The sequence below is a fragment of the Capsicum annuum genome, chromosome 5 (assembly GCF_002878395.1).
Source record: "Capsicum annuum cultivar UCD-10X-F1 chromosome 5, UCD10Xv1.1, whole genome shotgun sequence".
Taxonomy (NCBI): domain Eukaryota; kingdom Viridiplantae; phylum Streptophyta; class Magnoliopsida; order Solanales; family Solanaceae; genus Capsicum; species Capsicum annuum.
The window spans coordinates 46503340-46527434 of NC_061115.1; the positions used below are offsets into that span (position 1 = coordinate 46503340).

General features: G+C 36.6%; 1 non-coding gene across 1 annotated transcript; it reads left to right on the forward strand.

The window, feature by feature from the left end:
- The first annotated feature begins 4563 nt into the window (after positions 1-4563).
- Positions 4564-4670, forward strand: LOC124899012. The gene has a single exon (XR_007056151.1). It is a non-coding gene; the product is annotated as a small nucleolar RNA R71 (small nucleolar RNA).
- The last annotated feature ends 19425 nt before the right edge of the window (positions 4671-24095 follow it).

Below are 24095 nucleotides of genomic sequence, written 5' to 3' on the forward strand. Positions count from 1 at the left end.
AGACCATTTCTATCGTAATTTCCCCAAAAACAACTTAAGACTTGAATTAAACAATAAAACAAGTTGTTTGGGTTCAAACACTCTCTCTTCAATTTATTTATCATGCCACCTTTTTATCTTCTCCATATATAGCTTGGAATTCTCATAGGAATGAAGCCTAAACTCATCAAGCTCATTCAGCTGTAATAATCGTTTCTCCCCCATGGCTTTCTTCTCAAAATTCAAATTTTTCACAGCCCAATACGCTTGATGTTCTAGATCCACAGGTAGATGGCATGCTTTACCATAAATAAAGCGATATGGAGATGTCCCAATGTGCGTCTTGTAAGCCCAAAGTGCGTCATCCAACTTCTCCGCCCAATTTTTTTGCTGTCTATTCACAGTCTTCTGCAATATCTGCTTTTTCTCCCGGTTGGAAACCTCAACTTGTCCACTTTTTTGGGGATGATATGCCGTAGCAACCTTGTGCCTTACACTATATTTAGAAAGAAGATTTTTAAACCAGGTGTTGATAAAATACGTACCTCCGTCACTAATTATCTCTTAGGTGTACCAAATCTGGAAAATATATTGTTATTCACAAATTTTAGTACCACTCTTGCATCATTAGTCAGACTATCCACAACTTTCACCCATTTAGAGATGTAGTCAACCGCTATAAGAATGTATAAATTGCCTTTTGAAGGTCGGAATGACCCATGAAATCGATCCCCCAAACATCAAAGACTTTGACTTCTAAAATATTATTGAGGGGCATCTCTTGATGCCTATATATAGTGCCTAACCTTTGACATTGGTCACAATTCTTCACAAAAGCAATTGCTTCCCTAAATAGAGTAGGCCAGAAAAAACCTGATTGCAACACTTTTGTAGCAGTTCTCTCACCCCCATGATGTCCACCATAAGGAGATGAGTGACAATCTTCAAGCACTTTTGAAAATTCATCTTTTGGAATACACTTACGAATAACTCCGTCTGGGCCCTATTTAAAGAGATACAGTTCATCCCAAATATAGGCACGTGAATTATGGAGCAATTTCTTTGTTGTGTGGTGGCATCAGGAGGGTATACCTCACAAGCTATCAAATTCACAATATCAGCATACCATGGGAACTCAACTTTATCTAAAGACAATAACTTTTCATCAGGCAACTCTTCCTTAATACTAAGAGAGTCATCAACAATATCGTTTTGACTTTCCAGCCGTAACAAGTGGTCAGTAACTTGATTTTCACCTCCCTTACGATATCGAACCTCAAGATCAAATTCTTGTAGTAGCAGAATCCACCTAATCAATTGAGGTTTTGCATCATTCTTGTTCATAAGATACTTAATAGCAGTGTGGTCAGTATGAACAATAACCTTAGTGCCAATTAAGTAAGATCTAAACTTGTCGAATGCATACATCACTGCCAACATCTCTTTCTGTAACCGTATAATTAACTTGAGCATCATTCAACACTTTGCTAGCATAGTAAATCAAGAAAAATACCTTGTCCTTTTTTTGACCGATAACCGCTCCCATATCAACATCACTAGCGTCACACATCAGCTCAAATGGTAACTCTCAATCAGGTACAATCAGAACAGGTGCTTCAATCAACTTCTTCTTTAGTTTTTTAAAGGATGCTTGACAATCATTCGCAAACTCAAACTTTGCCTCTTTCTCTAATAATTTTCACATGGGGCTTGCAATCTTTGAGAAATCTTGAATGAACCGCCTATAGAAACCCGTATGTCCCAAAAAGCTTCGCACTTCCTTGACTGTGACTAGATGTGGTAACTTTTCAATCACTTCAACCTTCACCTTATCTACTTCGAGTTCTTTACATAAAACTTTATGGCCTAAGACAATTCCTTCCTTAACCATAAAGTGGCACTTTTCCTAATTTAGCACCAAGTTTGTCTTTTCGCATCGAGCTAGAACTCTATCAAGATTCTGCAAGCATTTTTCAAAAGAATTATCGTACACAGAGAAATCATCCATGAATACCTGCATAAAGTCTTCAACTATGTTGGAGAATATAGATATCATATATCTCTTAAATGTAGCAGGTGCATTGCATAGGCCGAAAGGCATGTGTCTGAACGTATATGTGCCATATGGACATGTGAAAGTGGTCTTATCCTTGTCTTTCGATGCTATGATTATCTGATTGTAGCCAGAGTACCCATCCAAAAAACAATAATACTCTTGTCTTGCCAATTGATCCAGCATTTGGTTAATTAAAGAAATCGAATAGTGATCTTTACAAGTAGTTTTATTCAACACCCGATAATTAATACAGATCCTCTAACCGATATCCATATGTGTGGGTATCAACTTATTATCATTATTAGTTACCACGGTCATCCCTCTTTTTTTTGGTACATAGTCCACTGGACTCACCCATTTGCTATCGAAAATTGGGTAAACAATACCACTATCTAACCACTTGATCACTTCTTTTCTGACTACTTTCTTCATCACAGGACTCAACCTTCTTTGTTGCTGCACTCTTGGTCTGTAACCCTCTTCCATGTCGATGTTGTGCATGCAAAATACTAGATTGATTCCTGTAATATTGGATATTTTCCAACCAATCACCTTTCTTCTCCTCTTTAGGACTGCTATAGCTTCCTTTACCTGCACATCTATTAATCCTCTAGATAAAATAATAGGCAAAGTATCTTGATCACTAAGAAAAACATATTGTAAATGAGGAGGGAGAACCTTGATCTCTAAGTTATGAGCTTCTTCAACTGAGGGTTTGGGCGATGAACCAATTGGCCTATTCAATGGTTCGACAGGCACTTTCATCGTCTCAACCACTACCAAATTCATAACTTGGACTAATTCCAATGCTTTCATATCTCCATAAAGATTATGACCCATCAAAGCTCACTCTAATGGATCTTTAGACAATAATAAATGCCAATACAAAGCAAAATCAATTATCGATATAAATGACAACTCCTCATATATAGCTGATAATTTTAATGCCTTGTACACATCAAAGACTTTTACTTTATCATGCGCTCGCATTGTCATTTTCCCCGCTGCTACATCAATTAGTGATTGTCTTGTTGCTAAGAAAAGTCATCCTAAAATAAATGGAATAATAGGATCAACCTTAAAGTCATAAATTACAAAATCCACCAGAAAGATTAAGGATTCCACTTGCACCAAAACATCCTCGATAATACCATCTGGTCTAGCAAGTGATCTATCCACCAACTGCAAAATAATAGTAGTGGGTTTAGGGACTCCTAAGACCCATCTCCTGGTACCTTATATGGGCATAATATTTATGCTAGCTCCCAAATCACATAATACCCATAAACAAATAGTTTGTCTAATGGTAATCTGCAATTTGAAACTACCCAGATCTTTAAGCTTTGTGGGCAATTTGATCTGAATCTTGTACATGCACTCTTTAGTAAGTGCAACTGTAGCATACTTGGTCAACTGGTTCTTATTCGCAACTATATCCTTCAATTATTTTGCATATTTTGGCACACTCTATAAAATGTTAATAAGAGGAAGATTCACTTGAACCTTCTTCAGAAGATCTAAGAACTTCTTATAACTAGCTTCCTCTTGATACTTTATTGCCCTTTAAGGAAAAGGTAAGGGAAGAATCTTCTTCTCCACATGAGTTTCTTCACTTGCCACTTTTTTTTCTCTGCATTGTATTTAGCACCCTCATCATTAATAATGGGACTAACCTCCTTCTGAACTATCTCCTTAGTTTGCAGCCCACTCCTTATTGTAACCATATTTACTTACTTGGGATTTGTCTCTGTATCGCTGGGTAATGCTCCTTGAGGTTTTGTATTCTGTGCCCCTGCAATTTGGCCCAACTGCAACTCTATATTTCTCGTCAGCAATTGTTGACTCTTTAACTCAGGCTCAAATTATGCCTGTTGAATCTTAATTTTAGTTGTAAATTGCACTTGTTGAGCCATAAACTGCTTCATCAATTTCTCCATATTTCTAGATAGAGTAGTCGCCTGAGTATTTTGAGCTGGCTATAGATTTGGTTGTACTTGTCCCTTGTACTGATTTGCATTCTGAGCCTGATTTCCACCCTATGAGAAATTAGGATAGTTCCTCTGGTTGGGATTATAAGCGTTACTAAAATTTTTTTGTCCCTACTAATTTGCATTCCCCATATAGTTGACAGAATCTGAATTAGCCATGAAAGCATCAACTATATGCTCACCACTCTTGCAAACCTCACACCAAGAATTTTTTCCTGTTGGACTGCATTCGCTGTAGCTGCTGGTTGAGTAACACCCAAATTTATTTTATTAAGCTGAGTAATCATATAATTTTGCATGGCTACAATCTGTGCCTGTAATGCATTGAACTGATCTACCTCCAATACCCCTGCAAGCTTTTTATGAGTACTCCTTGAGTCTACATAACAGTCAGGGTTCCCTTGTGAAATCCGATTCAACAGTGTGTACAATTCTTTATATGTCTCCTCAAGAGCTTGTCCATCTGCTGCTGAATCCAAGAGAATCTTCGTGTTTGGATCCAATCCTTCTATGAAAGTATGCTAAAAAACTTCACTCGATTGATGATGGTGAGGGTAATTTTTGAGCATACCCTTAAATCTCTCCCAAGGTTTGTAGAGATTCTCTCCATCTTTCTATCTAAAACTCAAGATTTCACTCCTCAAGTGTGTCTTCTTCCCAGATGGAAAAAATTGAATAAGAAACTTCCGAGCTAGATCTTCCCATGTAGTGATGGATAGTGGTGGTTTAGCATGTAACTACTTTTTTGCTTCCCTCATTAGAGAGAAGGAAAAGAGTGTCAACCTGACATAATTGGGATTCACCCCTTTAGGAATGTATGTATCACTGATTTCCAAGAAGGTCTGTATATGCTACTGTGGATCTTCATGTGAAAGGCCATGAAATTGCCCCACTGAATTCAGCAATTGCACCATATTTTGCTTCAATTCAAATCAACCTCCTAGTTTAGGCTTTAGAATACTGCTCGTCATATGGTTCATGAGTGGGATTGCTACCTTATGAACAGGTCTAACGGCTTATTGAGTAGGAACAACAAGAATAACAGGAATGATAGAAGGTGGAACATTCCCGACAATTGGATCAACCAATTTATTTCGTTGTTCAACCATTCTTCGCCTTTGTTGAAAGATTTGATCTGGTTCTACAAAAGGCTCTACCAGTTCTTTATCTCTCGACAGTTCTGGATTTAGCTAAATTTGCAAAAATTCAGCTGCTAAGACCAAGTTGTTAACACCTAAACTTAATAGCAAAAACCAAAAATTTAGCAATATACTAATTATATTAGTCCCCGGCAACGACACCAAAAACTTATTGCGACTCGACACACACACAAGTGCACGTGATCGTATAAGTAATATAGTGATTTAGGCAATCATATATCGTTCCCACGAGGACTAAGCAACTAGAAATTTAACCAACTTTTAGTTTCAGATGATAAGTATTAGGTGTTGTATAGTATCAAGATGATTTTGAAATTAAGAATAAAAATGTAAATTAATAATCAAGAAATAAAATTTTATGACTAAAGCAAAGCAAGCAATAGTTGTGAACAGTTATAATAAGAATTCTAGGGTTGAGGCTTCTCGAACAATCATGCAAATCTCTATTCTTATAGTAGTCTAATTGGTTATCGAGTTGTTGGTTCGCAAGGTTTAGGCAACCATCTTGGTTTGCCTACCTAAAATCTTTTATCTATTGAATATTGCAGCTACAACTCCCGCAGAGATATAATAATTCTTCTAGATTTATAAAGTTATCTTCTTACAATTGAATCAAACAAGGCTTCTAGGTATATCCCTATCCTAGATGATAATTCAAACTGCTTATTTTATAAAAGGATAAGAACCTTGCTCCCTAGTTTCCTCATTCTAATCTATGATTCTTCTCTAGGATTCACATAGAAATATAAATTTATTCTAATGGCATCCAAGCATTAAAATAGTAAGCTCAATAAATTAAGAACAACCCAGGTGATAATCCCCAAAAAAATACTATAAAGAATATCAAAGAGTAATTATGTTCTTGACCTCAACACCAAAACAAGGGTATTTAGCCACTCATGTTTGAATTCAATATCTAAAATAAGCAATTAATCATACCAAGAATGAATCTTAAAGTAAAAAAGTTGAAAAGAATCTCTAAGAACCTTAAAAGAGAGAACTTTTTGCTGTTTTGACACTGCAATGCTTGCCAAAAAGTCCCCAAAATTATCCTGGATTTTTTCTTTTATAGTTGGGACAAAACACTAAAAATCTTCCCAATTTTGCCAAGCGGCGCATCGCGCCATGCCTTTAAATGCCATTTCCTATCAAAATCTGGTTAATCACAGAATTTAATTATTTAGTGAAAATTTGTGAAATACACCATTACCGCGACGCGCCACTATCAGGATGAGCCACTGGATTTAGACAATTGTGAAATATCCTTCCTCTGTAACGCGCTAAACTTCCAGGTTGCATAAATTTACAATTGGGACTGCACCGCGACACGGTGGTATCGCAAACCTACACTGAAAAGTGACATATGTGACTTCCTTCCGCTCTGGGACGTGCCATAATCGCAGACCTTCACTGGAATTTGACCAATGTCATTTTGTTGGTTGGCGCGATGCGGAGTCTCTCTAAGTAAGAATTCCTGACTTATTTTAATACCTTGTATTCCTTCCATCATTCCATATCATTAGTATTTCCAATTGCGTCCAATTCTTTAAGATTTTAGCCTGAAAACACTAATCATATCCATTAGGCACAAAACAGAATTAAAGCTGAAATATACTTAAGAATTTATACAAAAGTTCTCGAATCAAGTCTAAATCTGGGTGCATATTGGTGCTTTTAGCATATAAATATGCCCAAGATAAGTAGCAGTTCATGTTATTGATTGTTATTTATCAAAACTTATGTTGTAGTATATTGGTTTTATTACTTTTGGTATGCGTGGTTGATTCTTAATTCTTCTCTGTAGATTTCCCTCATTATTACCATTGTGTCCTTGTAGACTTACCTATTTGCTAATCTTTTTTTCTTTTATTCTCTTATTAAGTAGTGGTCGTGGTGGTCAATGATAGACTAGGGTCATGTCACAGGTTGGGCTGGGGTTGGGGTGTAGACTATGGTTGATATTGAAGATAGGTTTTAGGTATGGGGGTGGATTTGGGTTGGGTCTAACATCGAGTTTGTGGTTGGGGGCGATGGGGAGTAGGGTTAAAAAGGATAAGGAATCTTCCAGGTTGAGAGTTGGGTCTTGGAACTCAGGTACTCTTCAAGTCAAGTCCATAGAGCTCGTGAAGATTCTTAGGAAGAGGAGGATTAGTATAGCTTTTGTCCAGGAAACCAAATGGGTAGACTCTAAGGTGGGGGATATGGATGGGTATATGTTGTGGTACTTGGGTGGCGTGAGGCATAAGAATGGGGTAGGTATCTTCATAGATGAAGAGCTTAGGGGGCATGTAGTAGAGGTTTAGTGGATTAGTGATAGGCCATTGTCAATGAAGTTGGTCATTGTAGGGTCTATGTTGTATGTTATTAGTGCCTACACTCCGCAAGTAGGATTGGGTGAGGAAGAGAAAAAGATATTTTGGGAGGTGTCGGATGAGGTTGTGAGAGGCTTATCTAGCATTGAGATGGTTTTCATTGAAGGAGATTTCAATGGGAATATTGGGTATTTATTGAGAAGTTATGATGATGTACGTGGTGGTTTTGATTTTAGAGAATAAAGTGAAGGAGAAGCTTCTCTTTTCGATTTTTATAGGGCTTTTGGGTTGTGGATAGTGAATTCGAGCTTTCTGAAGAAAGTGGAGCACCTTATTGCCTTTCGTAGCTCGAAGGCCAAAAATTATATAGAGTTTTTACTCCTTAGGAAGGGTAATAGAGTGCTATGTAAAGAATGTAAAGTCATACCTAGTGAGAATCTTTCGATCCAACATAAGCTGTTGGTGATGGACTTGGTAATCAAAATGGGTAAAAAAAGAGAGGTGTGGAGGATCGACCTAGGATTAAGTAAGGTATCTTGACTTTGGCTAGTGCGCTGGAAATTAAGGAGAAGATGATGACTATGGGGGCTTGGAAGAGTATAGGAGATGTGGATACTATGTGGGAGACAACTACTAGTTGGATTAGGAAGACCACTAAAGAGGTGTTGGGTGTCTCAATAGGCTGATATAGCAAGCACCGTGGGGACTGGTGGTGGAATGAAGAAGTTAAAAAGAAAGGTAGAGACTAATAAGGTGGACTTTACTAAGTTGGTTGAGAGCAAAGATGGTGAGGATAAGCAGATGAATAGAGAGGACTATAAGTTAACTAAAAGAGAGGCTAAGTTATTAGTTTCGGTGTCTAAAACAACAACTTTCAAGAGCTTATATGTAGCTTTAGAGGAGAAACGTGGGGATACGAGGTTGTATAGGATTGCCAAGGCCAGAGAGCAGAGAGCTCATGACCTTAATCAAGTGAAGTGAATCAAGGGGGAGGATGTCAAACCACTAAGTATTACCCACATAGGCCCCCACATGGGCATGTAATCACCTAACACATTTCCATGATACAATCCCAAACCTATAACATGCTTTTACATTATTATTAACTACCCAACCCAGTCTAAAGAAATTTAAGTCATAATCTACCTTGAATACTGATATATGTACAGTAATCCTTTAACACTAAGCTTTCACCTCATGCACGGACCCAAAATTATCTAAAATACACAAATATAGAATTTAGGCTTTAAAAAAACCCAATGATACACATATTGTCTATTTCCAAATTAGGGTCAAAATGGACCCCTAAAATAGGTTTTTCAAAAAAAGAGGTAAAACCTGAGTTTTAGTCCAAAACCATATTTCTCAAGATTAAAAGAAATCATAGGAGAAAGCCCATGTGAAACCCGATTGAAAGTAGGGTTTAAATCGAATAAAATCTTAATTTAGGCTTTTCGAGAAAATATCCCCAAATTTCAACTTCAAAGTCCTAGTTTAGACAAGATATAACTGATAAAATTGAGGAAAAGTAATTGTAATAGTGATTTGGAGCTTACCCAAGTTTAAACATGGAAGAAAATGTTCAAACACTCGAACCCCAAGATCCAAGTCTCGAAAATGGTGAAAAAATCTCATAAAAGGGAAAATAAAATACCCAGGCATCACCTAAGAGAATACCAGTTCGCTTAGGTAGCTAGTCGCTTAAGCGACTAGGTAGTCTCTTAAGCTAAGCCCACCTCATCGTGTACGCAGCTTGTCTGTCACTTAAGCAATAACCGGATGGCATGCCAGTGTCGCTTAAGCAACCAGGACATTGCTTAAGCGACTATTAATTAATCAAGCCTGGTGTCACTTAGGCAATATTTTGGTTGTCAGGCCAAGTCGCTTAAGATACTAAACCATCACTTAAGTCAGTGGAGACTTAGAGAATTCCAAGTCTCTGTAGACCCCTCAGGATTTGTCTAGAATCTCAAGTATGCAAAGGAACTATGTTATCCCACTAAATTTGATGCTTCAAACTCAATGACGATATCAATTTTTTGAAAAAAATATTGTTTTCACAAAATTGACCCCCAAAACCAAAGTTTGCAGTTGTTTGAATGGAGGGTCGAAATGAGATATAAAAGCCATAAAACCACACCAACCATGTCTCCAACCTAAAATTGACGTTCTGGATCTATTGGTGCAATCTATTTTTCCATCTGACTTTCAAATCAATAAATATTAACCAAAGTCAACTGTAAGGTTTTCTAAGCCACCAAAACCATAAACTCACATAAGTCGCACCAAAATGCATCGAAAACCATGCTAATCATCTCCATACCCCAGAAATACCATGAAGCAACCACGAGAAGGGGTAAAATGGTCAAATCACACGAAAATGAATTTCACAAAGATCTTCAAAATCAAATTATTACATGTTTTTATCACTTAGTTTGGGTTAAGGATTCTAGAGTTAAAGGTCCCTCACTCTAGTATGCTACTATTTTCAATGAATTCCCTATAGTCTTTATTGAAGATCTTCTCAGGATTCTTCCTGATAGGAAAATAGATTTTGGAATTGATCTCTTTCCTGATACTCGCCCAATCTCTACTGCACAATATAAAATAGCTCTTATAGGGTTAAAAAAGTTAAAAAGAGAAATTGAAATACCTCCTCAATAAAGGTTTCATCCATTCTAGTGTCTCCCCTTGGGGTTCTCTTGTACTTTTCATGCATAAGAACTATTGGTCCCTTTGTATATCCATAGATTATCGTCAGTTGAATAAGGTAACAGTGAAAAACAAGTACCATCTTTCCAGAATTAATGATCTTTTTGATCAGCTTTAAGGAGCTAAATGTTTATCCAAAATAGATCTTCGTTTGGGTTACTATCAGTTGAAGGTTAGGGAAACTAATATTCCCAGGACTATTTTCTGAATTCAGTATGCCCATTTTGAATTTTTGGTTGTGTTCTTTGGTTTAACTAACGTGCCTGCAGTCTTTATAGATCTTATGAACATAGTGTTTAAGAAATTTTTGGACTTGTTAATTATAGTTTTCATTGATGATATTTTGATGTACTCACAGAGTTAGTAGGAGCATGCTAATCAACTCCAAATTGTACTTTAGACCCTTAAGGATCAAGAATTGTATTGTAAATTCTCCAAGTGTGAGTTTTGGCTAAATCTGTGGCTTTTTTCAGTCACATTGTGTCTAGTGAAGGAATTAAGGTGGACCTTAAAAAGATCAAGTTACTAAAGAAGTGGACTAGACCCACAACTCCCATTGATATATGGAGTTTCTTGGGTTTAATGGGTTATTATAGAAGGTTTATAAAAAATTTCTCTATAATAATTGCTCTATTGACAAAGTTGAATTAGAAGAAGGTGATGTTTAGTGGTCAAATATTTGTGAGGGTAGTTTTGAGAAGTTAAAGAAATGGCTGACATCCCCTCATATTTTGATCCTAACCGAGGGCACTGAGGGGTTCGTGGTTTATTATGATGCATCCTAAGTGGGAATTGGATGTATTCTCATGCAATATGTTAAGGTTGTGGCTTATGCTTCGAAACAACTTAAAGATCATGAAAAATATTACCCAACCTATGATCTCGAGTAAGGGGCAATGGCTTTTGGACTTAAGAATTGGCATGATTATTTATTTGGTACATATGAATATTTATTCTGATCACAAGAGTCTTTAATATGTTTTAATGTAGAAGAAGTTGAAATTGAGACAAAAGTGATGGCTTGAACTATTGAAGGACTACGACATAAGTTTGCATTACCACTTAGGTAAGGGTAATGTGCTTGTTAATGATCTTAGCAGGTTATATATGTGCAACCTTTCATACGTGAAAGAGTAGAAGAGGGGATTGGTGAAGGATATTCACTGACTTGCTAATTTGAAAGTTCGACTTTTAGGCTTCGAGAATGGAGGAGTGATTGTTCATGAAATAGATAAGTCTTTATTGGGTGCTGAAGGGAAGGAAAAACAGGTTAATGGAACTATACTTTTGCAAATTAAGGAGAATGTTGGTTAATAAAAAGTTTTGGCTTTTGAGATTGGGGGTGACATCATATTAAGGTACAAAGGGAGATTGTGTGTGCCTAATGTTGATATTTTACGTGAGAGGATTCTGATGGAGGATCATGTTTCTAGGTATACCATTCACCCCTGGTGCTACTAAGATGTATCATGATTTGTGAGAGATTTATTGGTGGAATAATATAAAGAGGGCTGTTGCTAATTTTGTTGCTAATTGATCTAACTATCAACAAGTTAAAGTTTAACATTTAAGGACTGGAGGTACTTCTCAAGACATAGCTATTTCAGTGTGGAAATGAGAGATGGTGAATATGGACTTATCACAGGTCTTCCCCATGCTCAAAATCAATATAACTCTATTTGGGTCATTATGGATAGGATGACCAAGTTATCCCACTTCTTTCTTACCAGGACAATTTATTTGCGAGAGGATTATGTAAAGTTGTACATTTAAGAGACTGTCAGGCTACATGAAACACCTATTTCAATTATATCTAATAGACATACACAATTTACTTCCCAGTTTTGGAGAGATTGTCCAAATGATTTGGGTATGTAGATAACCTTAACATCACTTTTCATCCTCAAATGGATGGTCGTGTGAGTAGTTAAAGTTGAACATTGTAGTTATATGAATTTGGAACACGTATGATTCTTACACAAAAATAGTTATAGGGCATATGACATAAAAATAAGCAAGTTATAACATGTATGATGTGCAAGATAGAAAAGCTCTAATTCATATGCATATAACATGTGATCAAGTGCCCGATGAATCAAGTAACTATATCTAAGAAATTCATGAATTATGTAACATGCATGTCATTATTCTATGAAGCATAAAATATATAAACAATGCTTTTATAAAACAAATAACACTTCAAGAGGGATCCATATAAAATATAGCCTACAAGCAAATGATCTAGGATATGAATAACATGGAAACAAATAGTTTGTGAAACATATAACATACAAATTAATATTTTATAGACAAATATAGCATGTAAACACATACTTTATAAAATAGGTAACATGTAAACAAATGATTTATATACTATGTAGCCTATGGAAACATGATAAAAAATATATATGATATAAAATATAATTCATATGTCTGTAGCCTACAAATAAAAGACCTAAATGGCATATAATGAGTGAACTAATAAGCTTATGAAACAAGTAACATATAAGAAATTAAATTATAAGACACGTAACATGCATAATATTACAATAAAGTAGTATAACATCTACATAGATGGATTCATGGCGACTTAATCTTATGGGCAATCAATGCCTTTTATCACTATGGGATATTCGATATAGTTATCTACTCCTAACATAAGTGCTAGCATAGCACCTATAGTTCAAAATAATACAAGGGCTACTTCTATCCATGTGGATGGTTAAAATCAGATATGTCGGTACTACTATCAAATAACATACTATTGAACTCAACATCTAGCCTCTAGTAGATTTGATGAAAAATAAATTAATAAATAAAAGTAGGAGAGTTGCCACATGCACTGTAATTAAAAAAACTTTTGTATAAAACATGAAATCATCTCTTGAATGCACCTTGGGGACACTGATTAAAGATGTAGTTGCCACACGGACGAACAGGGATCGAGCCTGGCTATAGAACAATTTCTCTACTAGTTTTGTTGATATCTAAAGATTATCCATGATTGGATTCTTCCATATGGTCCAACCTTATTTAGAGAAATTTCATGGCTAAAAAAATCAATAAGGGTGATCCAACCCCTTTCTCCTAGTCGGGCTATCATTGAATATCTTATGGTGAACTTGTATCAAATAAACACAGGCATGCGGCCATCCCTTACTCAGAGAAGCAATTTGATAAGCTTCAAAAATATATCTTGAAACATCTTTAACTAGTTATGGGTGATTTATGCATCACAAACCTATAGTATCGCTATATCCTAATGCAAATACATTCTTGTATATTTATGCATCCTTTACACAAAAATGGTCTTTAAATTACTCTGTCAACTAAGGGTATCTCTAACTAACACTAGTGCCATATTTTTCTAATACTCAGGGATATATAACACCATTAACGTATAAGGAGTCAGTTCGATTACCCATATTCATTATCTTGAAGCTTCAAGGTAATCACCAAAGAAGTACTAAATTTCTTTCATATCCGTAGATCTTATAAGAATTGGAGGAATCAAATAGAGGAAATTTATTGCTTAAAAGTATATGCTTCTATAAAAGTTACACCAAAAGATGCAACTTCATGTTTTATAGGTGGACGACCCTTAACTAAGTGATCATAAGTAATCCTTCCCTTTGGTCCTACTTAAGTAAAATAGAGAGTGATACAAATATAGTTATAACTGCATAGAGGACATGAATCTTTGTAGGCATTTTACTTGCATACTGATATAGAAGATTAAACTCAAAAACTATCCTAAGATCAAGTCTTAGTCTCAATGTGATCAATGGTTAATAGCTAGAAGCTACCTTTTTTTGCAACACTAGTACTGACCCTTTTGCCTGATATGAAGATGTCATTAATAGGTGGGATCTGTATAATAAATAAGCAGTGTGTAAATCATAAGTAATTGCTTATGACTTAACTCTGTTGCACAATCTAGATCATGAAGAAAAGTCATAATTCCTAAATGGTCAAGAAGCAACTCCATTATAAATGTGGTGCATAACACATTCATAAGGGAGGCTCCACTAGACATGGATTCGTAGACTCCCTGAGATAACACTATTCAAATCTTGAGGGATATGTTACGGGCTAGTGTTATTAATTCAAAGGTAGTTGGGTGGATCACTTACCTCTTATTGAATTCACTTCCAATAATAACTACCACTCTAGCATACAAATGGCCCCATTCGAGGTCTTTTATGGTAGGAGATGCCCTTCACACATTGGGTGGTATGAGGTAGGCGAGGTGAGATTATTAGGGCTATACCTTGTGCACCAAGCAATGTAAAAGGTTAAAGTTATTCATGAGAGGCTTAAGACTACTCATACTCATCAAAAGTCCCATGTGGATGTGAGGCAAATGGAGTTGGAGTTCAAAATTGATGATTGGGAATTCTTAAAGTTCTCTCCTATAAAAGAGGTGATGAGGTTTGGGAAGTATGGTAAGCTCAACCCTCATTATATTAGCCCTTATCAATAGTGAAGAAGTTTAGGAATGTTGTATATGAGTTAGATCTACCTGCAAGTTTGGCATCAGTCTATTCCATATTTCATGTGAATATGCTCAAGATATGTATGGGTGATCATTCATTGGTAGTTCCTATAGAGAACATTTGTGTAAAAGACTTTCTATTGTATGAAGAAGTTCCTATTGAGATTTTAGACTGACAAGTTTAGAAATTGTGGACTACGAAAATGGCTTCGGTTAAAGTGCTGTAACAACCTAATTTTCTGGAACCAGAATGTCACACGGTGCTTATGATCCTAAAGGACCACAAGAAAACTCTCTACTGATATCTGTACCTCAACACCGTATAATATAGACAATAAATGCAGAAAACTGGCCATAAGGTTCAAAACATCTAAACATACTCCAAAATTGAAAATCAAATTCTGATACATTTGTCCAAAAAGGCTCTAGACTGTTGAACTACGGAGTTAATGGGACATATCCCCAACTAACTCCGTCTACTAAAAATAAGCAAAATCTGATGAAATAATAAAACAAGGATCATTCTCGAATGAAGAGGACTCACTGCTACGCCTACTGCTGCTGACTAGGACTGAACTGCTGAGGGTACTCTGGATCTCATGCCTCTGAACCTATGGTATCAAATAAAACACCATAGCACAAATGCGTCAGTATGGGCATGTGCCGAGTATGAAAATAAGGTAAGGATAAATGCAAGGGCTCATGCATGAATAATTACTTAACTAAATAATCATGAGAGTATCGAATGAGAACACATACATGAATGCACAACCATAATCACAATCATCACAACTCTAAATACTAAAACTCGGATACTGCTTTACTATCATCTGAACTCACCACTAACACTAAGATACTGAATCACTGAATCATCTAATACTGATAACTGATTAACTAGATATACTCATATCAATGACTGAATTCTTAGCTCACTGCTCTCGATTGACGAAATCGGAGATAAACCTCTCTAATGGATGATTCCAATATCTATTATTAATAATAAGAAAATGATCATATACGAATTTGACAACAAGAATACTCAACAGAATCTAAGACTGAGATCAAGCCTATCTATCGGGAGATCTCTGGATTTGATAACAAATAACTGTATATGAGACCAAGCCTATGTGACGAATGGTCATAAATCAATGGAACTATCTGAGTTCCTCACTGAGATAGATGAATGTACCTCACAGTCCTAATTTCTAAGGATTGATACTGAAACTGCAATTGTGGGAAATAGTTACTTAACCAACATGCCCCGACCTCCCATAGGTGGGGTCCAACCTGTAACCCCAGTTGGAAAGGTGTCAATACCGTGCCATGGGTAAAGACCTCTCTGGTCAAGCATCTCAGGTGGTTGACCCTCATAGGAAGTCATCCTAAGGCAATATAATAGTCAAACCTCTCTCTACGGAGGACAATTTCTACTGGCGGTGACTCCTGCATCCTGCGATGGCTACATAATTTTGGAGTTTAGGGATTGCTCCTAACGACTTGACCTCTTTCTCTGATGGGGAGCCGCTATCCTTTCCCTCACTCAGTGCTAGCTCTTACTCCCAACTGAAAGACTCTGGACTGAATTCTCAACTGAACTAAATCTGATATTGTTCATGTTTCTCTATTGATCTAACTGAGTTAAGCTGAATTCACATGGTTCTGCATCAGACAAAATACTACTAAATCATGGTATCTAACTGACGATACAGAGTTTGAATAGATTACTTAGTCACTACCGAGGTCAAAACTGAACACTTGAATACAGCTAGATCTGAGCTGAGTACGCTAAGGCTAGATTACTATCGATCGGGGATTACAAAAATTACTGAGATTTCTTAAGTTTTGTATCTGTCCGAGGATACAGATTTCTATAATTCACTGAGTTTTGAGAATCATGGCCCGACTGAGATTACATGAAAACTGACACAGGCTCTAGACAACAGCTAAATTGTCGGGTATAAATACCCCCAGGACTCAATAACACAAAAGTAAGACAGAAGCATTCTTGACTATTTATAACCACGATCATTCATTCATCATCACAATCACCAAAGCATCTCTTCAAGAATTTAGGAATCATAACCATATATTCACATCATAATCACTAAGGTATCACTTCAAGAATTTAGGAATCACAACCATATATTCACCATCACAATCACTATAGCATCACTTCAAGAATTTAGGAATCACAACCATATATTCACCATCACAATCACTAAGGCATCACTTCAAGCAGTTAGGAATCATAGGCATATAATAGTGTAGGGGAAACATGCTATTAGATCATACTCCATTCAACAAGGTCTTGCATCAAGTACTTCACATGTATATCAGTCTTGGCATGTATTGGATAGCACATGATTGGGGAAACTTCATACTATCTTGTCACAATTTACTCGTCAAGCAATTGGCATGTATTAAAGGATTAGCATGTATCAAAGAGCACGTAATTGGGGAATTTCCTACTATCATGTCTCAACTTGTTCACTATGGCCTTTCAACAAACACTAGGCATGAATGGGTCTACACCTAATTGGGGATTTCATGCTATCATACCATAATTCATTCATTAAGGAATTTCAACAAACACTTGGCATGCATGAACTTGCACACAATTTGGGTTTCCTAATCAACATGCTATAATGGCCCTAATTATTCACATAAGCATTTTATCAAACATATGGGGAGCATGCTTTGCTTATTCAACCATTTCTACACTTAATTGACATAAACACATTACATAGAAAGCAACTTGAAGAGGGTTTATCATAACCATCACATGAATTCAACATACTAGGGTCAAAGCTTGAAAGCCTTGTAAACAAACATGAATCACAACTAAATCATAGAAGGAACATCAATTTCAACTCACATGAATCATGAAAACCCATAAACACAATATCTTTGAATTTTAGAAAAGGGTTCTTAAGCTTTTTGGATGAAAAGGACCTAAGAATCAACATCTACATACCTTGGGGAAACTCTTTTCTTGAAAGTTCTTAGAGAGATTCTTGATTCATCTTGATTTCTCTTGAGCTCTATTGATTTTTCTTGAATAAGAAATAAGGGTTTTGATTTTGTAAAACCCTAGTTTTGATGTTGAATATGGGAAATGAGGCTGAGAGCCTTTTATCGGGTATATATAGGGGCTGAAAAAAGTAGAAAAAGATCAAAAAGCCCTTGGAATTAAGCTGAAAAATCTCAATTTTACATGCTGGAGTGATGCGCCATAATCACGTTAGTTCACTAGAAATTGGACAATTGGGAAATTGCATGACGGCACGATGCGGTGGCAATCGTGTTGCCACCTTGGTTGCAAATTGGAAAGGCATCGCGAAGCGGTAAAATCTCGTTGGTGCACTGAAAATTGATAATTCTGAAATTAAACCTTAGCGTGACGCGCCAAAATCACAGAGGCTCACTGGATTTTGATGATTGCCATTTTGGCTGGCTCCGCGACGTACTAAAGTGCCAGGTGGCACACTCTCTCACTAAAATAGCTCTAACTCTTTGCCCGAGAGTCGGATTTGCGCGAATTTGGTATCGACGAAAAACTTCTTCAATTCTCTACATTACAAAAAGTCGATATTGAGGAAATTCTACACGGTTCAAAGTATTTCATACTTAAGAAGACACCTCTCAACCTTTTAGGGCCGGATCAACACTTCACTGAACACGCTCTAAGGCTCAGACTAGGAGAGAATTTTGCGGGGTGTTACAAGTGCTTTGGAGTGATCAAAGAGTAGAGGAGGCTACTTGGGAAACGGAGGAAGGCATAAAGGCTAGATATGCCCTTTTGTTTCTATCTTTATATTGCATTGCTTAAGGTACAAATCCTATAATCACCTTCAATTTTCTTTATATTCATGCCTTAATGTTTCATGTAAATCTTTTTATTATGCTAAAGGTATCCATAATCATCACTCGAGGACAAATGAACCCAAGAGAGGGGGGCATAATGTAATGCCTCATATGTTTGGAAGTTTTTTTAGAGATAGAAATAAGCTAATGTGACCCTTAGCTCGAATAGAAGTAGATTGGGGATAAGTTGGATAGTATTGGGAAAGCTTAAGACATGAGATAGGACCAGGTATTGCATGCTAGAAAGCTGTGCTTTGGCCTCATGTACCAAAACCTAGTGTAGGGTCACCACCCAAGGCTACCCCCTAGTCACGACAATGGTGTTTACGGTTACAAGAGACCACAAGCTAACCCATGAGCTGGTACCTACTGCGAGCACTGAATAATATACTGATAATGAAGATATTTGTGAAAAATTTTTGAAAATGGCATAAGGTTTTAAGTACTGAAAAGTATGAATAAAGTAACAAGTCTGAGAAAACATCTGTGAAAATAGTGCAACATGACTGATAAAACTAGTAAATTAACTGACTATCTGAAATATCTAAAAATCCTCTAAGACTAACTGACTGGGGAGTTGATGAGACAAATCCCCAACTAACTCTGACTGACCATATAACTGAACTGCTAATTTAACTGAATAAAGATAAGCTCATCCTCAAAGTATGAGGACTCACCACTGCTGCTGATGCTGGAGAACTGATCCTGTCTAGGCTCGGTTAGAAAACTGAGCATCCTAACCTATGATATAAAATATCATAGTGCAAGAAATGAGTATGCGATCAGTACTTTGTATATACTAGTATATGAGATGAGGTTAGGCTGTAATGTATGGGTTAACTGAACATAAAGTAATGACTGGCTAAATATCATGAGATAACTGTATAAGCATGCATGAAAACTAAATTACTGCAAGTGCAAGACCAGACATATAATGTTTTTGAAATAATCTGTAACACTAAAATACTAAAATATTAAAATCTGATAAGTGAGTAACTGGTAATCAATATGACCAAGTCAAGTAATCGGAACTGAATTCTGTACTGCGTACTAAATTGAGACTGTGAGAGGTATTATCTAATCGACATGCCTCATTCTAAGCTGATTGGGGTCCAACCTGTGACCTCAGTTGGAAGGGTGTTAGTACCGTGCTACAGGTACTAACAATGGCTATGTGGACCACTAAGATACTAAAGAACCAGGGTATCAAGCCTAAACTGATAGGTGATACCTGGGCGAAGTCAAGACTAAACTGACGGGTGACCCTTGGGAGGTAATCAAGCCTAAACTGACGGGTGACTCCTCATAACCCACACATGCTAGGTTGTTTTGTAATATAGGGACTACTACTAACGACTTTGCCTAACTGACGGGGAAGCCACCATCCTACATTCACTCGGTGCTAAGTCCTACTCCCAATTGAAAGACACTGATTACTGAACTAAACTAAGCTTATCTAAGACAATAACTGATCAATGATACTAACTGAATGACAAGGCTTATGGTTTATCTGAAACCATTCTGAAGATTCTAAAAACTAGGTAAACAACTAAGTTTTGGGTGTTTATAACCCCTAGCACTGAATGAAAATAACAATAAAGGCATGTAAAAGCTTCAAAACCATAATGGAGAAATCATTTTCTTTGGCATTTCATCAAACACTTGGAATTCATAGACTTGAGCATGGGAATAGTTAAAAGATTCGATACTAACATAATTGAAATACTAAAATCATGGTTTAAGGATGCAACACGCGAAAATCACCATTCAAACATGTCACGAACAAATTCCAGCAAATATACATGGTAAACATAATTTGAAATCAAAGTTCGTAATAGCTTCATGTAGATAATTAATAACATGTAAAAACCCATAACTTTAAACTTGAAAATGGATTCTTTGAGTCCACGGGAGAAAAAGGCCCAAGGATGAACATCACATATACCTTTAATACTTAAATCTTGTAAGAGAACAACTTCCTTAAAAGCTTTCTTGAATTGGAACAATTAAGTTGTTGGTTTTCTTAAAAGAAATATGATTTAACTTGATGAATTTGGAGAAAGGTTTGGGTTTATTTGAGAGAGAAATTGTGAAATTTGGGTATATAATGCCCTAACAGCAGTTTAATCCCATGTTTTTACGAATTGAGGTATTGGGAAAAGACAAGACTACCCCTCTGGGATTTAAATTCATAACTGGAACGCCGATTTAAGCCTTGTTGCTTCACAATGAACATCGCTTTTTCCACTGCGACGCTGTGTAATCGAGTTGACCTGCTGGAAAAAAAATTCCAAACGTGCCTCAATCCTCATCCGAAAATTCCAAAACTTACCCGAGTATGCTCCTTACACCTCTGAACCTGAATGAAAAGAACTTACATCTCTGGTCAGGAAATTCACTTTAAAATTGAAGTTAAAGGGCAAAAAATAAGGCAAGTCCCAAACACGGCTAAATTTTTAGGTCCTAATCCTCTTATGCACACACTATAAGCTGAACTGAACTAGAAAAATACGAGGTATTACAATATCTCCCCCTTGGGGACATTTGTCCTTGAATGAGACTGATTAAGCTGTGAATATTAAGCTATGAATACTGAGGAACTGAGATTACATACTGAACATGCATAACTGGAAACATGATTACATGACTGAGCTGAAGCATAATATATGACTAAACTAATTTGTGAATGCATGCAATGTCATGAGTACGATTATATGTCTGAAACTGAGAATGGAAAAGATATAACCCAAGAAAAAATTATTACCTTAAGAGGAGTCTGAGTTTTCAAAGAAAAGGTGAGGGTACTTGGTTCGCATATCTGCTTCTGCTTCCCAAGTGGCTCCCTCTACGAACTGATTCCGCCAAAGAACTTTGACCAAGGAAACTTCTTTGTTGCTTGGTCTACAAATATAATGATCGTGAATTTCAACTTGAATTTCTTCATAAGAAAGGCTATCCTGAACGTATGTACTTTCTAAAGGAACAATCACAGCTGGGTTACCAATACACTTCTTTAACAAGGACAAATGGAACACTGGATGCACTAATGCCAAATCTGCGGGCAACTTAAGCTCGTAAGCTATCTTTTTGAAATGACTCAAGTTCTTGTAAGGGCCAACAAATCGGGGACTAAGCTTTCCCTTTTTTCCAAATGTTTTCTCTCCCTTTATGGGAGAGATTTTCAAATAGGCTAAATCTCCAACTACAAATTCGTGATCTCTCCTACGCACTTTTGCATAGGATTTTTGATGGCTTTGGGCTATCTTAAGCCTTTTCCTGATTAACTGAACCTTCTCTATCATATCAAGTACTAAATTTGGCCCTATCAAAGCATTCTCACCTACCTCAAACCAAACAATAGGAGATCTACAACTCCTTCCATAAAGAGCCTCAAATGGAGCCATCTGAATATTGGAATGATAACTGCTATTGTAGGCAAACTCGATCAACGCTAGATGGTCATCTTAAACACCCTTGAAATTAATAATACATACCCTCAACATATCCTTTAGGGTTTGAATGGTCCTCTCTGCCTGAACATCTGTCTGGGGATGAAAAATGGTACTGAGATAAACTTGGGTACCTAGACCCTTCTGAAAATCTTTCTAAAAGTGAGAGGTAAACTAAGTACCTCTATATGATATAATAGACAACGGGACTCCATGCGAAACTAACCAACTCTCTAATATAGAGCATTGCATAATCCTCTACCAAATAAAAAGTATAACTGGAAAGAAATGAGACTATTTGGTCATTCTGTTGACAATAACCCATATCAAATCATGACGACAATGCGTACGGGTCAACCCTGTCACAAATTCCATGTTCATCTATTCCCACTTCCAAGTGGGAATGCTGAACTCCTTTATCGTGCCACTGGGCCTCTGGTGCTCAACCTTAACCTGCTGAAAATTAGGACACTTAGCTATAAACTCTATAATATCTCTCTTCATGCCACTCCACCAATATATTTCTCATAAATCACGGTACATCATAGTGGTTCCTAGGTAAATAGAATAACGTTCACCATGTGCTTCTACCAAAATCCGTTGTCTCAAACCATCAACATACAGCACACATAGCCTACCTTGACATCGCAGCACGCTATCTCCTCCTTGGGAGAAAACCTTTACTTTTTGGTCTGTAAAAGACTCCTTCAACTTAACCAAACTAGAATCCCTATCTTGCTTCTCCTTTACTTCAGCAACCAATGAAGATTCTGATCTATTTTATACCCATACAATACCCTTAGCTGAATCAACCAAACAAACGCCTAATCTAGCCAACTGATGAACCTCCTAAACCAACTTCATCTTCTTATTCTCAACATGAGTAAAACTACCCATATATAACCTACTAGGGGCGTCTGCCACTATATTGGCCTTGCCCGAATGATACAACACACTCATATCATAATCTTTTAACAACTCAACCCATCTTCTCTGATGACGATTTAAATCTTGCTACAAAAATACATACTGCAAACTTTTGTGATCAATAAACACATCAACATGAACCCCATACAAGTAGTGCCTCAAAATTTTTAAGGCAAACATAATAGTTGCTAACTTATGATCATGGGTAGGGTAATTCTTTTCATGGGGTTTAAGCTGTCTAGAGGTATAGGCTATGACCTTACCTCTGTATATCAAAATACAACCTAAACCAACTCTAGAAGCATCACAGTAAACAACAAACATATTTGGACCATCTGGCAACATCAAAACTGGGGCTGAGGTGAGTTGAGTCTTTAACTCCTGAAAACTCTTCTCACAAGAATTTGACCACTAAAACTTAACTTTATTTTGAGTCAATCGAGACATGGGGTATCAATAGAGGAATACTCTTTAACAAACCACTTGTAATAGCCAGCCAAACCCAAGAAACTCCTGATATCTGATGGAGAGATGGGCCTGGGCTAGTTTCTCACTGCTTTGGTCTTTTGAGGGTCAACTCAATGCCATCACCGGAAATAATATGGCCAAGGAAAACTACTGATCTTATCCAAAATTCATGCTTACTAAATTTGGAAAATAACTGATGGGCTCTAAGAGTCTGCAATACAATTTGAGATGGTCTGCATGATCATTTTCACTACGAGAGTAGACCAGAATATCATTAATGAATACTATGACGAACATGTCCAGGTACTGCTTGAACACTCGGTTCATCAAGTATATGAAAGCTACTGGGGTATTTGTTAATCCAAAAGACATAACTAAGAATTCAAAGTGACCATACTGGGTTCTAAAAGCTGTTTTTGGGATGTCACATTCTCTAACTCTGAGCAAATGATAGTCGGATCTAAGGTCTATCTTAAAGAAATAATTAGATCCCTAAAGTTGGTTGAATAAGTCATTAATTATGGATAGTAGATACTTATTCTTGATTGTGAATTAGTTCAACTGAAGGTAATCAATGCATATTCTGATAGAACTATCTTTTTTTTTTTGCACGAAAAGGATTGGAGAACCCCATGGGGAAATACTTGGCCTGATAAATCCTTTATCTAAGAGATCTTTCAACTGT